The following is a 16,287-nucleotide window of genomic DNA, read 5'->3' as shown; positions in this document are numbered from 1 at the left end:
TTCACTGCCTCTACATTTTCTCCCTCTATTTGCCAGTTATCAATCAAGCTGGTTGCCACAATCTTGGTTTTTTTGAGGTTTAGCTGCAAGCCAGCTTTTGCACTTTCTTCTTTCACCTTCATCATAAGGCTCCTCAGTTCCTCTTCGCTTTCAGCCATCAAAGTGGTATCATCTGCATATCTGAGATTGTTAATGTTTCTTCCAGCGATTTTAACTCCAGCCTTGGATTCCTCAAGCCCAGCATGTTGCATGATGTGTTCTGCGTACAAGTTGAATAGGTAGGGTGAGAGTATACAGCCCTGCCGTACTCCTTTCCCAATCGTAAACCAGTCCGTTGTTCCATGGTCTGTTCTTACTGTTGCTACTTGGTCGTTATACAGAGGCATACAAGATGACTTGGTATCCCGATACCGCTAAGAACTTGCCACAATTTGTTATGGTCCACACAGTCAAAGGCTTTAGAATAGTCAATAAAACAGAAATAGATGTTTTTCTGAAACTCCCTGGCTTTTTCCATTATCCATCAGATATTGGCAATTTGGTCTCTAGTTCCTCTGCCTTTTCTAAACCCAGCTTGTACCTCTGACAATTCTCGCTCCATGAATTGCTGAAGTCTACCTTGCAGGATCTTGAGCAATACCTTACTGGCATCTGAAATGAGTGCCACTGTTCAATAGTTTGAACATTCTTTAGTGTTTCCCTTTTTTGGTATGGGGATATAAGTTGATTTTTTCCAGTCTGATGGCCATTCTTGTGTTTTCCAAATTTGCTGGCATATAGCATGCATTACCTTGATGGCATCATCTTGCAAGATTTTGAACAGTTCAGCTGGGATGCCGTCGTCTCCTGCTGCCTTGTTATTAGCAATGCTTCTTAAGGCCCATTCAATCTCACTCTTCAGGATGTCTGGCTCTAGCTCACTGGCCACACCGTCAAAGGTATCCCCAATATTGTTATCCTTCCTATACAGGTCTTCTGTATATTCTTGCCACCTTTTCTTGATCTCTTCTTCTTCTGTTAGGTCCTTGCCATCTTTGTTTTTGATCATACCCATTTTGGCCTGGAATTTACCTCCAATGTTTCTAATTTTCTGGAAGAGGTCTCTTGTCCTTCCTATTCTATTGTCTTCTTCCAATTCCACGCATTGCTTGTTTAAAAATAATTCCTTATCTCTTCTGGCTAGCCTCTGGAATTTTGCATTTAATTGGGCATATCTCCCCCTATCACTGTTGCCTTTTGCTTTCCTTCTTTCTTGGGCTACTTCTAGTGTCTCAGCAGACAGCCATTTTGCCTCCTTGGTTTTCTCTTTCTTTGGGATGTATTTTGTTGCCGCCTCTTGAACAATGTTGCGAACTTCTGTCCATAGTTCTTCCAGGACCCTATCTACTAAGTCCAATCCCTTAAATCGATTCTTCACCTCCACTGCATATTCCTTAGGAATATTAGTGAGCTCATATCTAGCTGATCTGTGGGTCTTCCCTAATCTCTTTAGTCTGATCCTAAATTGTGCAAGAAGAAGTTCATGATCTGAACTACAGTCAGCTCCAGGTCTTGTTTTTACCGACTGTACAGATGCCCGCCACCTTTGGCTGCAAAGGATGTAGTCAATCTGATTTCGGTGTTGCCCATCTGGAGAAGTCCATGTATAAGGCCGTCTCTTAGGTTGTTGGAAGAGGGTGTTTGTTATGCACATTGAGTTGTCTTGGCAAAATTCTATCAGCCTATGTCCTGCTTCGTTTTGTTCTCCCAGGCCATGCTTACCTGTAATTCCAGGTGTCATTTGACTGCCCACCTTAGCATTCCAGTCTCCCGTGATGAAAATAACATCTCTTTTAGGCGTGTTGTAATGATTGCCCTAGCCCCAAATACTCAGACTCACAAGAGGCTGCTAAATGAAATCTGATTTATTAGAGTACTAAAGACAAATACAGAGAAAGCTGAGAATGAGCAAAAGCGCGCCAAATACAAACTTAAACCCTTGGTGCAAACGTATCCCGCCTCCCTCGTAACAGCCCCGCCCGGCACAGGTGCTAGCAATCGTCAGAGTTGCTAGCCTGGGAAAGTAACCTTGAGCGCAGTAGATAATACAAATACATTCCAAAGCAAAGCCAAAAGATAATCGTTCCCATCCTCCCAAGAAAGATGAAACACGCATCCAATTAATGACATGCGAAACGTTACGATGCATCAAAGACATTGAAACGGCGAACATGACATACCGCCTCCCTAAAAATACACCTAGGGACCTGGTTTCGTGGGATAAGCAGAGTGGAAACGGGCCACCAGAACAGGGGAAGCCACATCTGGAGCAGCGACCCACTCTGGATGAGGGAAATGCTTCCAACGAACTAAATATTGCAAAGTATTTCGAAGGCGTCTAGAGTCTAGAATTTCTTTAACTTCGAAGTGTTGCTGACCATCAATCATGATGGGGGTGGGAGGTGGAGGTTGGCGATGCCAGCGGTCAGAAGGAATAGTCGGTTTGAGTAAGCTGCAATGAAAAACAGGGTGTAAGCGTTTAAGGTTATGAGGCAAGTCAAGTTTAAAAGTCACAGGGTTAATTTGAGCGACAATCGGGAAAGGACCCACAAATTTAGGCGCAAGTTTCTTTGAAGGTTGTGATGACTTGATAAACTTGGTAGAAAGGTAAACCGAGTCCCCAACTTGGAATGCAGGTTGGGGGGCCCGCTTCCTATCAGCATACAATTTATAATCCGCTTGTGCATCAGCCAATGCCTTTTGAATCATTGGCCAGGAGTCAGCCAGTTGTGTTGTCCAATCATCTGGAGTGACTGCACCTGCAGGAGGTTGCGGTAGATCAGGGATAGGTACAAAGTCTTTACCCTGAGCCACCCGAAATGGGGTTTGGCCAGTGCTTTGATGCACTGCATTGTTGTAAGCCACTTCAGCAAACGGTAGGAGGTCTACCCAATTGTCCTGCTGATAATTCACAAAAGCTCGAAGGTACTGCTCTAGAGTAGAGTTAACCGCCTCAGTGGCCCCGTCCGTCTGAGGATGCCAAGCCGTGGACAGGGCTTGCTTCGTACCTAACAGCTTGAGAAACGCCCGCCAAAATTGCGAGGTAAATTGTGTACCTCTGTCCGAAATCAAGCGGGAGGGACATCCGTGTAGCCTGTACACGTGTACAAGGAATAGGCGAGCCAATTGACGTGCCGACGGAATGGACACGCAAGGGATGAAGTGAGCCTGTTTGGAGAAATAGTCTTTGACCACCCAAATGACCGTTTTGCGTTGGCTGGGTGGTAGCTCTACAATAAAGTCCATGGAGATTTCCTCCCAAGGGGAAGAAGGGGCTGCCACCGGCTGCAGCAGTCCTTGGGGCTTGCCCACCTTGCGCTTGGACATTGCACAAACAGTGCAGGAGGCAATGTAGTCTTTGACATCTTTACGTAATGTGGGCCACCAGAATTGCCTCCGAACGAGGTGCAAGGTTTTTACAAACCCGAAGTGACCTGCGAGTTTGTCATCGTGTGAACGTAGTAACACATCTTTTCTGAGGTTTTCAGGAACGTAGAGGCGGTCGGATTTCCAAGCGAAGCCTCTGTCAAAAGTAACATTGTCTTTATTCGCAAGCAACCAAGTATCCGTTTTCAGTTCTTTTAGAAACTTTTGTTGCAACTGGGAGGGAATTGACAAAGTGCTTGGCTGAACAGCGCTTGTGGTGGGCGGCTGCTGCGCGCGCGTTTGGCTTCGCGTCACAGCCTGCATGCCCAATTGGGGCGCCGTCCATAGGGTGCTTACCACATCTGGCGCTGCCCCAGAGTCCTGAGGTTGCCTTGACAAGGCATCAGCCAAGAAGTTCTTTTTCCCTGGAATAAATTTGAACTGAAAATTGAATCGATTGAAAAATTGAGCCCAACGAACCTGTTTAGGGCTCAGTTTTCGAGGGGTACTAAGAGCCTCCAAGTTTTTATGATCAGTCCATACTTCAAAGGGATGATTTGCCCCTTCCAACAGATGCCGCCAAGCTTCTAATGCAGCTTTTACTGCAAATGCCTCCTTTTCCCAAACATGCCAACGCCTCTCAGTCTCGGAGAATTTGCGGGATAAGTAGGCACAGGGCTTGAGGCATCCTGCCTCGTCTTTTTGCATCAACAATGCCCCAATAGAATAATCGGAGGCATCTGCCTGTACAACAAAAGGCTTTGAGGGATCAGGATGCTGTAAAATGGGCTCTTTGACGAAAGCTGCTTTCAGCCGCTCACACGCCGTTTGACAAGCAGGCGTCCACCTCAACAACGCTCCGGGATTCTTGACTCTCCTAGTATCTCCCACCCCTTTTGTTCGAAGCAGCTCAGTTAGGGGCAAGGCAATCTCAGCGAACCCCCTTATGAACAATCTGTAGTAGTTGCTGAACCCCAGGAAACTTTGAAGTTGCCTGCGGGTGCGGGGACTCTCCCAGTCCATGATAGCCTGCACCTTGGCAGGGTCCATTTCTATGCCTTTATCTGAAATCCTATACCCCAAGTAGTCAATTTGGGTCTGATGAAAGGCACATTTCGACAGCTTGGCATACAATTCAGCAGATCTGAGTTTACACAATACTTTCTTTACCAGAGCTACATGCTCTTTCATGGTTTCAGTATAAATCAACACATCATCCAAATACACCAGTACACCTTTGAACAGATGTTCATGCAAAACTTCATTGATTAATTGCATAAATACCCCAGGGCCCCCAGCCAACCCAAACGGCAACACCTTATACTGGAAGGCTCCCAACGGGCAATTGAATGCAGTTTTCCACTCATCCCCCTCCTTGATTCGTACACGATAGTAGGCTTCTCTTAAATCAAGCTTAGAGAAGATCTTTCCCTTGGCCAGATGTGACAACATGTCCTTTATCAATGGCAAGGGATATTTGTTGGAAATTGAGACGGCGTTTAATCCGCGGAAATCCGTACAAAGTCTCAATGTCCCGTCCTTTTTTGGGCGAAAAAGAACCGGCGCCCCCACGGGTGAATTCGCCGGCTCAATAAATCCGCGCGCCAGATTTTTGTCTACAAAGTCCCTCAACAGAGTCAGTTCCTTCTGCGTCATGGAATAAATTTTTGGTTTAGGCAATTGGGTGTTGGGCAGCAGTTCTATGGCACAGTCCGTCTTTCGATGGGGGGGCAACTGGTCAGCTTCCTTTTCACCGAATACATCAGCAAACATCCTGTACTCGGCCGGCAAGCCTTCCAGAGGAGAGGTCGGGTAAGGCGGAGTCGCAGCTGCCGCAACCCCCACCATCTCCTCTGGGGCACCCTTCCCCTCTGCCGCTTGATAAAACCCATCCCTAAACGTGATAGTTCGGTAAACCCAGTTTATTTGGGGGTTTTGCTGCACCAACCAGGGTACCCCCAACACCACCAATGGTCCCCCTACAGGAGCCACGACAAAAGACAACCCTTCCTGGTGACTGCCCAGTTGCAAGGCTACACGCCCTGTAAAATGGGTGACCGGTTTGCCCCCTGCCATGGACCCATCCAATTGAGTAAAAGCGATGGGTCGTTGTAAAGGGAAAGTGGGGAGCTCCAATGCCGCCACCACGTCGGGGTGCATAAGACACCGGGAACACCCCGAATCAATCATGGCCCATACTTCCACAGTCTTGGATTGGGAGCCCAATTTCAATTTCACCATGAGTATGCGGTAAGTGCCACTCACCGATGGAGGCTCGCGCCCGTCGTCTACCACCTGCCCAGCGGCGCCCTTTAGAGCAGGTGGCTGGCGTTTCCCGCTGGCTGCAGGATTTCGGTCTCCCCTTCAATTTCGTAGAACATCACATCGTCTCCCTCGGTTTCAGCCACCGCAGCTTTCTGTTTCCTCGGCAATGCAGGGGACTTTGCCGGCGGTTTTCCGGGCCGTTCCTCTACCTTTGCCTTCGGGCATGCTGCTACTCGATGCCCCTCCTTACCACATCTCAGACACAAGCCTTTTGCGTACCGCTTCTCCCGCTCCTCGTCCCAGGGTCGTTGTCCCGGTTTCCCCCCGGTGGTCGATGGGCGGCTGGGCTTCACCTCCCGCCCCGACTTGGCGGTCTTCCGCTGGGCAAAGATTTCCTGGGCATGTTCAGCCCTCCCCGCCAGCAGGATCCACTCATACAGCGTGTATGGGTCGTCCCTCCCCAGGGACCAGCGCAGCACCTCTGTATTCAAGCCATCCTTGAAGAGCTCGATAATGGTTGCTTGGGACCAGTCATCCACCTTCCCAGCTAGCGCTTTAAACTCCAGAGCATAATCGGCCACTGATCTGAACCCCTGCTTGAGTTCCTTCAGGGCTCGCTTTGCTCTCTCCTTTGCTAAGGGGTCCTCGAAGTGTTGCTTCAACGCCCAGAGGAACTCCTCGAGACTTTCCAGTTCAGGCGCCTCCGACTGGCACATCTGGACATACCAGTCTGCCGCCCTCCCCTTCAGTTTGGTGGCAATGGTGATGATCCTTGCCTTTTCCGATTGGAAAAACGCCCCCCATTCCTCCATGTAGGCTTTCGCGTTCGTCAGGAAGAACGAGAGTTTGGTCAGGTCCCCATCAAACTTGACAGGGAAGTCTCGCATGCCGCCTCCCGCCGGGCTGCGCCCCACCACCGGTGCTGCCGCGGCTTGTGCTTCCCTGGCTCGGGGCGGCACGGGGCCCCGGGGCGATCGCCCTGGCGATGCTGCGATTGTCATCTGGACCGACTGGTCCCCTTCGCGCCTCCGCACCATCCGTCGCCGTTCCGGGGACAGCCCCTGGGACGAAGGGGTTGAATGCCTCTGGCTTGATTCTTCCCGGACCTCTCGCAACGAGGTCACATCCAAGCTCAGCTGTTTCAGTATAGCCTCCAACGAATCCATTTTGGACTCCAGCACTCGGATCCGATCCGGAGTGGGTGAGCCCTCCGTTGGCTGCACCTGCACCACGTTGGGGGATAATGGGTATCTCTGCTTCCAGGATGGGCCCCCCGCTGCCGTGGCATCTCCTTGGGTCTCATCCCAGGTGAGCAGCTCGCCCGGAGACTTTACGGTGGTCTCCGGGGCCGTTTTCAGCCCCCCGGCTTCACTCTCCGACTCGGAGCTCGCCTCCTCTCGGACGGCTGACAGCTCCCCACCTTGGAACGGTCGGCCGGACTGCCTCACGGTCGAGTCCGGTTCCCCTTCCTCCATCATCATGATGTCGGGTTCGGTCATCGCGGGCTCTCTCCCTCACAGGGTTAGACGCTTGTCTTTCCTGGACAGGGGCCAGCGGAGTTAGGAACTTAGATTCTCAGCTTTATGTAATGATTGCCCTAGCCCCAAATACTCAGACTCACAAGAGGCTGCTAAATGAAATCTGATTTATTAGAGTACTAAAGACAAATACAGAGAAAGCTGAGAATGAGCAAAAGCGCGCCAAATACAAACTTAAACCCTTGGTGCAAACGTATCCCGCCTCCCTCGTAACAGCCCCGCCCGGCACAGGTGCTAGCAATCGTCAGAGTTGCTAGCCTGGGAAAGTAACCTTGAGCGCAGTAGATAATACAAATACATTCCAAAGCAAAGCCAAAAGATAATCGTTCCCATCCTCCCCAGAAAGATGAAACACGCATCCAATTAATGACATGCGAAACGTTACGATGCATCAAAGACATTGAAACGGCGAACATGACACGTGTCGTCCAGTAGGTGCTGCAGATCCTCATAGAACTGCTCTACTTCAGCTTCTTCAGCATCTGTGGTTGGGGTGTATATTTGGATCACTGTGATGTTAGATGGCTTGCCCTGAATTCGAACTGAGATCATTCTATCGTTTTTTGGATTGTATCCAAGCACTGCTTTAGCCACTTGACTATTAATTATGAAGGCTACTCCATTTCTTCTGTGGTCCTCTTGTCCACAGTAGTAGATCTGGTGGTCATTTGATGTGAAGTGGCCCATTCCAGTCCATTTCAGTTCACTGACACCCAAAATGTCTATCTTGAATCTTGACATCTCACCAATAACCACATCCAATTTGCTCTGGCTCATAGATCTTACATTCCAGGTTCCAATGGTGTGTTGATTCTTAGAACATCGGATTCGCTGTTCACCACCAGCACCGTCGGCCGCTAGCCGTCCTTTCGGCTTTGAGCTAGCTGCGTCATCACGTCTGGGGCTAGTTGAACTCATCCTCTGTTCCTCCCCAGTAGCATTTTGACCATCTTCCGACCTGGGCGTGTCATCTTCCGATGGTATACCGACATATCTCTGGTTGTACTCATCCATTTAGTTTTCAGGGCAAGAATACTGGGGTGGGTTGCCATTACCTTCCCCAGGGATCGCATTTAGTCTGACCTCTCTGTCATGACCTTCCCGTCTTGGGTGGCCCTTCACGGTTTAGTTCATGGCATCACTGAGGTGCTCAAGCTCCAGCACCACGACAAGGTAACGATCCTTTGCTGAAGGTTTCTATTATACTGAGTGGAATATTCTGGGGAACAGGCCAAAAGATTGTATGAACAAATTCTTGTTTTGTTCTCCTTATTGTTCACTGTATTAAGAGTCCTTGCTCAGTGTTAGTAACAAAGAGATGCCTAAAGCTATCATGTTCTGTATGTAATAGCTCCATTAGAATTACACTGTTAATTGTACACTCTTAATATTCCTTCTCCTGCCGTGCCTATTTATCATTTTCCTTTTCACCCTTGCCTTAAATATGCTTAATTCTGCTAATTTCTAGCTGTGCCCATTAATGTTTAAGCTTCTTTTCTTTCCACATTCAAGTTGCTTTTAAATGAAAGGTTGACAATCCCAGAAATGTCTTTAGATACAGGAAATGTCTAGGGCAGCATTCCAGTGGAATATTCTAATGGTCTACATCAAGAGTAAGGCAGTAGCTTCTTTATATTAGCCCAACTTTACCTCAAGTGGAACCATGTTAGGCCTCAGGTTTGAATGCAATATCTGATGAGTTAAGAAAGATGGAATCAGCAGGCATGATTTTTGCTTAGTTTTGTCTTGGTTTTTGGTAGTAGCACCTTCATCAATGAATAATCTGTCCAAAGAAGACTGCTCTGGAATATCCCCCAACACATCCAGAGGGTACTAGATTGAGGAAAGCTAGAATAGGTGAAATGATGGGCTTAATCACATATTCCTGTTTGATAGTAAATTTGGCCATACAGAACAAAGAAGGGCAAAGATGCATCTGTATAAAGTGTGAACATGCTAATTTATTTGTAAAGATACACATTAAAATAATTATAATTTAGTAGGATTATAGTACATCTCATCAACTGGGAAAAACTTTAGCCCTATGTACTTGTACAGTCTCTTACCCAAATGTTAAGTGCTGATGGCTACCAACTGCACTGCAGGATAGCAGGTAGTTGTAGACATGAAAGCAATCAGTTTTTAATTCTGTGGCCCTTAAGTCCTTCCAAAAGAAGGAAAGGGTTCAAAAATGTCAACCTGACCTGGTGATGTCACAATTTCATTGGCCATATCTCCTACAACCCCCAGGCAGAACAGAAAGAGAGTGTGATACTTGGGCCAAAAAGGAGATGTAACAGAGTCTGAATTGTGTGACCTCAAGCTGTTTTGACTCACCTACACAGCATGAGGCTCCACTATCCTGAATAGCCAGACACTAGAGGAAATCGCTCTGGAAAGATGCATGGGGTCACAACCAGCAGATATGTCACTATCAAATGTCTGAAGAGCCTCCACTGTAGAACCCACCTATGCTATCAGTCTCCCCTATCAGCACACGGACATTCTACCCTGTCCCAAATGTCACTATCTGGTGAAACTGTGATTTTGGCTTTTTTTCCCCCATTTCTTTTTGAACATTCAAAATCCATAAAGCTTGGATTTGTTAATAAGTGCATGTAACTTTAGAAGTGAAACATTCAACCTCACATACAGTTTAGTGATAATCATAGATTTTAAATGTGCGGAGAGCACTCTAGCCCAACAGCAGCTGTTTGGTGCTAAGGATTATGATGCAAGTAATGGGCTGTTTTAATTTTATATAATCGGAACTGATCTGATGAATGTTCCATTTGTTACTTCTAGGCTGGGGCTTCATGATGGTTGAAGGGGGTGTTCCTTGTGCATGACATAGTAGCTGAGTGAATTTCAATGAACGCTCCGCTATGCATTTGTTCTGACCCATTCCATTGTTTTGGCAGTCCACCCCTCTCACGATAGTGAAATAAGTAGCTGCGAATTAGAAGTTCACCAGTTAATTGGGCATTTGATCCTAAATGTTATGATACTAGCAAGGGATCGCCAAACTGCATACAAATTCTGCCAGCATTAATATGAACCCATATTGGAGGTGACAGTAGCTGAATAACAAAGGGCAGAACAAGAAAAAAAGACCATCAGAGATAGGAGACAGGAAATGAAAATGACAGCCTCATAGAAGCAGAAAGAGCCAGGGCTGGGAATAGGCATAGCCTAGCAAGTGGGATGACATGACTCGGCAGATAAAAGAAAAGGGGAAAAAAATCAGGAGCTGAATAACTTCTAGAGATTGCATGGAAGCAGACCTTTGTGTTTTGCTCCTGCCTGCCTGAGTGTCTCATCAACAGACTCTTGCTTTCAGCAGAAAGATACTATTTATAGCAAACTGCCGTCCTTTTTACCCTGATGATAATGCTTATATTTTTTCTTGGTCTTGTAGAACAGTATCCCCCAGCCAGATGGCCTCCTGATGTCTTGGAACCAAATGACTAACATTCCCAGTCAACACGGTGTTGGGATTTTGGGGATGCTACTCCTGTAGCATCAGAAGGATATCAGCTTGGGGAATGTTGTGAGAGAATATTACCAGCAAGTAAAGTCAGAGTATCCATCTACGGTAGCTGTACAATACAATACAAAATAAGAGCTCCTTGTATTTTGTTTCCTTTGTATTTATTCCATATATATCTCCCTATCTGCCTATGTCTTCCATTTTCCTACTAGTACTTGGAAGCTCAAAGCAGAGGTATTTGCTTGAAGAAACTTGAGTGGTACTTGCTGTGGCAGTAGCAGGGAGTCTGTGTAGTAGATTGCTGTTATTAAGTATAATCCTAGATTATTATTTTTGTCAGCCATACTTGAAGCTCTTTTGGAGCTATACCCCTATTAAATACCCCCCCCCAACTTGAGTGAAGTTTACCTAAGGGTTGTTTCTTTTTTTAAGTAAATGGATTAGAGCTTGTGCTGTGAATATTGAGATTAGCACTGCATTTGGAAGCTGCAAATGAAAGAGGACTTCCCCATCCATAAATACCACATGGTCTGCAAAACAAGTTGGTAGCACCAGCAGGGTCTCAATTAACAAAGGATTCAGAAGGGAGCAGAGGTCTAGGGACAGTGTGAAAGAATCTCCTGTTCCCCCTCAATTCAAGTAAGCAAGCCTCTTGTAAACAAATTGGCAGCACATCTCTGATCTTAATCTGGTCATGGTTTGCCCGGGAGACAGTTTGGAAACGGAATGCAGTCTGCCTTCGGTTCCATAATGGAAGAAGCACAAGATATGAAGAAATACTACTCATGTAGAGTTCTTATACACATTCGTTTTTCACTTGATGACTGCATCATCATCATGACTTACATGTGTAAACCAACCATCACAAGCGAATCATTTATTTATTTATTTATTTATTTATAAATTTATTCACTGCTCATCTCTCCTCAACGGGGGGACTCTGGGCGGCTTACAATAAAACAAGATTAAAATATAAAACCATTACAATTAAAAATATAGTAAAAATAAAAATATAATAAAATCTACATGGCAAAGAGATCTTAATCAGACCTTCAGTGTGGTAGGTCCCTCCGGATCACTTCATGGCGCTAGCCATCCCCAGGTGTAATTATTCGCCCTCCCATTCCAAGCCTGCCTACAAAACCAGGTCTTTAATCTTTTGTGGAAGTCCAGGAGCGAGGGGGCTTGTCTCACCTCTGGGGGAAGGATGTTCCAAAGGGCGGGAGCTACAGCAGAGAAGGCACGCTTCCGAGACCCCGCTAGATGGAATTCTTTTATAGATGGGGCCCGTAACATGCCCTCCCTGCATGACCGGATGGGGTGGGTCGATGTAATAGGGATGAGACGGTCCCTCAGATATCCTGGTCCCATGCCATGTAGGGCTTTAAAGGCGATAACCAACACCTTGAATTGGACCCAGAAGCAAACTGGACCCAGTGGAGCTCATGCAACAAAGGTGCTATGCGTGCAAATCTTGGAGCACCCAAGATTGTCTGCGCGGCTGCATTCTGGACCAGCTGTAGCTTCCGGATATTTTTCAAGGGTAGCCCCATGTAGAGCTCATTACAGTAATCTATATGGGAGATAACCAGGGCATGAGTGACTGTTCGGAGGTCCTCTCAGTCCAGGAAAGGGCGTAACTGGTGCACAACACGAAGTTGCGCAAAGGCCTTCCTGGCCACGACTGCCATCTGCTCATCGAGCAGGAGTCGTGAGTCCAAGAGGACCCCCAAGTTACGCACCGGATCTGTCTGGGGCAGTGCGACCCCATCCAGCACTAAAGATGACAGGTTCCTGGGACACGAGGTGCCATTAATCCACAGCCACTCCGTCTTACTAGGGTTCAGTCGAAGCCTGCTGTTCCCCATCCAGGCCCCCACAGCCCCCAGACACTCGGAAAGGGTGGTCACGGCATCACTTACTTCACCCAGGATGGAGATGTACAATTGAGTATCATCAGCATACTGATGATACCTCATCCCATGGTGATGAATGATCTCACCCAGCGGTTTCATGTAGATGTTAAAAAGGAGAGGGGAGAATACTGATCCCTGCGGCACCCCACAAAGAAGGGGCCGTGGGGCCGATCTCTCCTCCCCTATCAACACTGACTGGGACCGGCCCTGGAGGAAGGAGGCAAACCAGCACAAGACTATGCCGCCCACCCCCAACTCCCTGAGCCAACCCAAAAGGATACCATGGTCGATGGTATCGAAGGCCGCTGAGAGGTCAAGAAGAGCCAGGATGGATGCCCTGCCTCCATCCCGCTCCCGCCAGAGATCATCCATAAGTGCGACCAATGCCATTTCCATCCCATAACCAGGTCTGAAACCTGACTGAAAGGGGACTAGATAATCCGTTTCATCCAGGATCCTCTGGAGCTGCAACGCCACCACTTTCTCAATCATGTCTGAGTCTCATGCATATAATTTTCCACATCAGCCAAACTAAACATAGTGTGTCTCAGAGGAGACAGTTATCCCAATCATTTGAGAAGTGTCAAGTGATCAATTTGCAGATGTGAATTACCCCAATATCCATATGACAATACCTATTATCAAATATCTGCCACACTCATGCTGGTTGGATCATATCATTGGACTGGATTACTTACTCATTTGAACTTTGCAAGGTACTCTGGCACAACTTTGTTAAAAAATACTTACCTTGTGGCCAAAGGACAAATATATGCATTCGCTTTAGTGACCATTTAAGCTTAAAAGTGTTCCAGGACATTTTGCTAGTGCTACCCTAGAGATGCCAATAATATTGCTATCCATTTGGCATATGTATATGAAGTCACTGAGTAATGACATCTGGGAATTTGGAGTGAGATGGAGGCTGTCAGCTCTATTTTCCCCTATAGTTATGGTCAAGGAGCTAAGTTGGTTGGATGGCCAAGCAATTCCAACTGAAATCTAACAAGGTAAAAGCAGTGTAGGATGATAGTTTCCAAGGGTGTGAAATGGAGAGGATGGCTTTTCTCCTGAAGGAGCCCATGGAAACTTGAAAACGTTCATTGACCCTGGATTGTCACCAAAGATTCAAGTGGAGCAGGTTCGGAAGCTTTTTCTGGAGAGGAATATCCTAGCCATGGGTACTTCCAGTTTGGATTTTGGTAATATATAAATCTGAAGGAAAGGTTGTCATATTTTCCCATATCACTCATTTATTTGTATGCTACATTATGGCTGCTTTATTAGTATAATATTAAGGAAAAGTTATTTTCAAGGTTCTATCAGTTCAGTCCAGGGCATGCGGACTTAAAAGTGAGCCCAAGGACACAGAGACTGAAAGCAAAACATGGATACTCCAAGCATGGAGAAAGAAAGAAAGAATCAATTTATCTGACTCTTTCTCAAATACACATAGAGAGATAAGTCAGTGGACTTCATGATGCATACCTTTGGTTGGAGCAAGCTCAGTATTTAGAAAGTAAACTGAGAAACTAATGAGAGGTATAGAGGAAAGAAGGTTGGTTGGGAACAACTGCATTCTATTATTTCTTTTAGTTTATAGTGAGATCTATACAGAGATAGGTCTATATAGCTACACACACACACACACACACACACACACACATACACACATTTTAATCCATTCAATTGTGTCTGATTCTCAGAGACTGCCTGGACCAGTCCCTGCAGTTTTCTTGACAAGGTTTTTCGGAAGTGGTTTGCCATTGCCTGCTTCCTAGGCCCAAGATCACTCAGCTGGCTTTGTGCCAAAGGCAGGACTAGAACTCACGGTCTCCTGGTTTCTAGCCTGATGCCTTAACCGCTACACCAAACTGGCTGTCAATTTCACACACATAATTAGATGCACAGTAAGTATTATAGATGTGTGAGGCTGGGTAGCACTGAGACAGAAAGGGAATTTGCTTAGCTTGGAAAACTCCATTGATGTAATTTAAGTAGTTATGCGTACCAGTTGCACAAAGAAAACGAAATGTGTGGCCCACTAGCAAAGGCAAAAGTTTCTGATGGCAAGAAAGCCATGTGGGGGTTTCTGGATTTTAACTGCTAAGAGGTAGATACTGGGATGTAGCTGCTTGGTTCTGTCTCACATGCCCAGTCAAAGTGGCTACTTTAATTGTAACCATGCTTTTGTTTCCAGCAGTAGCTCTCAGGCCAGGTAGGGTGAGCCTGACAGTGCCTGAAAGATGGAGAGAATCTCATTTGAGGGACAGTATAATGTAATGGTTAGAGTATTGGACTAGGATGAAGAATTTCCAAGTTTCAATTGCCCAATGAATCCATGAATTCTACCAAGTCACTATCTGCTTAACCCAATGATTCTCAACTTCAAGCTGTATGCTGGCTGGGGAATTCTGGGAGTTGGTCCATACAGCTTAAAGCTGCTAAGGTTGAGAAACATTGGGTTAACCTATCTTATTGCTGTCATTAGCAACCGCAAGAACTAAAGCAATGCAGACTCAAAGCTGAATGGAATGGAAGCAAGGCTTTTCCAACAACTCTGAGAGAAATAACCAACACAGAGTCAAGAGGAGTCTTACTCGGTGGGCTGACTGCAGGCAGCCCCCTGGCCTCCAGGATCTGAAGCAACACAACAATGCCTAGACTGCAAGTGAAACAGGATTGTAAGTGGAACAGGATTGTAAGCACAGGTACATGCCCAGGTTTAGGCCCACTCTGTGGCAGCAAGTGAGGCAAAAGTGTTCTCACTACTGCTCACTTATTGCATCAGCAGGCTGTCATCCAGTGGCTCTAACTGCCTTTTGGGGAGGAGCAAATTGCAAGTTTTCCCCAGCCACTGTGACCAGTCATTCAAATTTGCTTGAGTCTTAACTCCACTTGGCCGGTGTCTAGCGTGGTGACTGGGACAACTTTCCAGGTTATCTGGGATTCTTTTGTGTTGTAAGCTCTGAAAAAGTAGAAGGTGTCCTTTCTAGCATGTCCTCAGCCAGCTGTAGCATGGACATCTCTCTCTCCTGGTTTCCTCATGTAGTTGGAGGGGGGAGGATTTATTCCCTGAATCCAGGAGATTATTGACATCTCTCTGAAGGAGCGGGGTATTACCACCAGCTCCCTCCTCACGAGGTCTTCTCTGGAATGAAAGGTCCAAGGATAATTATCATTTATTCCCCAACCTTCATTTTTTAATGAGGGTTGTTGAGACAATGGTGAAGGATCAACTACAGAGAGCAGATGAAGTGGATTATCTACACCCGAGCTAGTCAGGATTCAGAGTTAGGCGTAGGATGGAGGCAGCCTGGCAGTGTTAGTGTATGCACTCTGTCTTGGTCCTGTTAAATCTCTCAGTAGCTTTCAGTACCATCAACCATGGTATCCTTCCGGACTGGCTACAGAGGTTGCAGATTGGGGGCACTGTTTATAGTGATTCTAGTTCTAGTTATTGGCGGTGGGAGAGGAGAAATCAACTGGGTGGCTGCTTCCTTTTGGAGGTGATTCAAAGGTCAGTCCTCTTCTCCCTGCTGTTTAATATGTACATGAAACTGCTGAGTGAGGTCAAGAATTGGTTTGGTGTATGGAATTGTCAACATCCAGCTTTATATTACTCCTCTGAGCCATACTGGTGAGGCTGTTGAGGTCCTGTCTCAGTGTCTAG

The sequence above is a fragment of the Candoia aspera genome, chromosome 1, assembly GCF_035149785.1.
Source record: "Candoia aspera isolate rCanAsp1 chromosome 1, rCanAsp1.hap2, whole genome shotgun sequence".
In the NCBI taxonomy this organism is placed as follows: domain Eukaryota; kingdom Metazoa; phylum Chordata; class Lepidosauria; order Squamata; family Boidae; genus Candoia; species Candoia aspera.
This window is presented reverse-complemented; position numbering follows the sequence as displayed.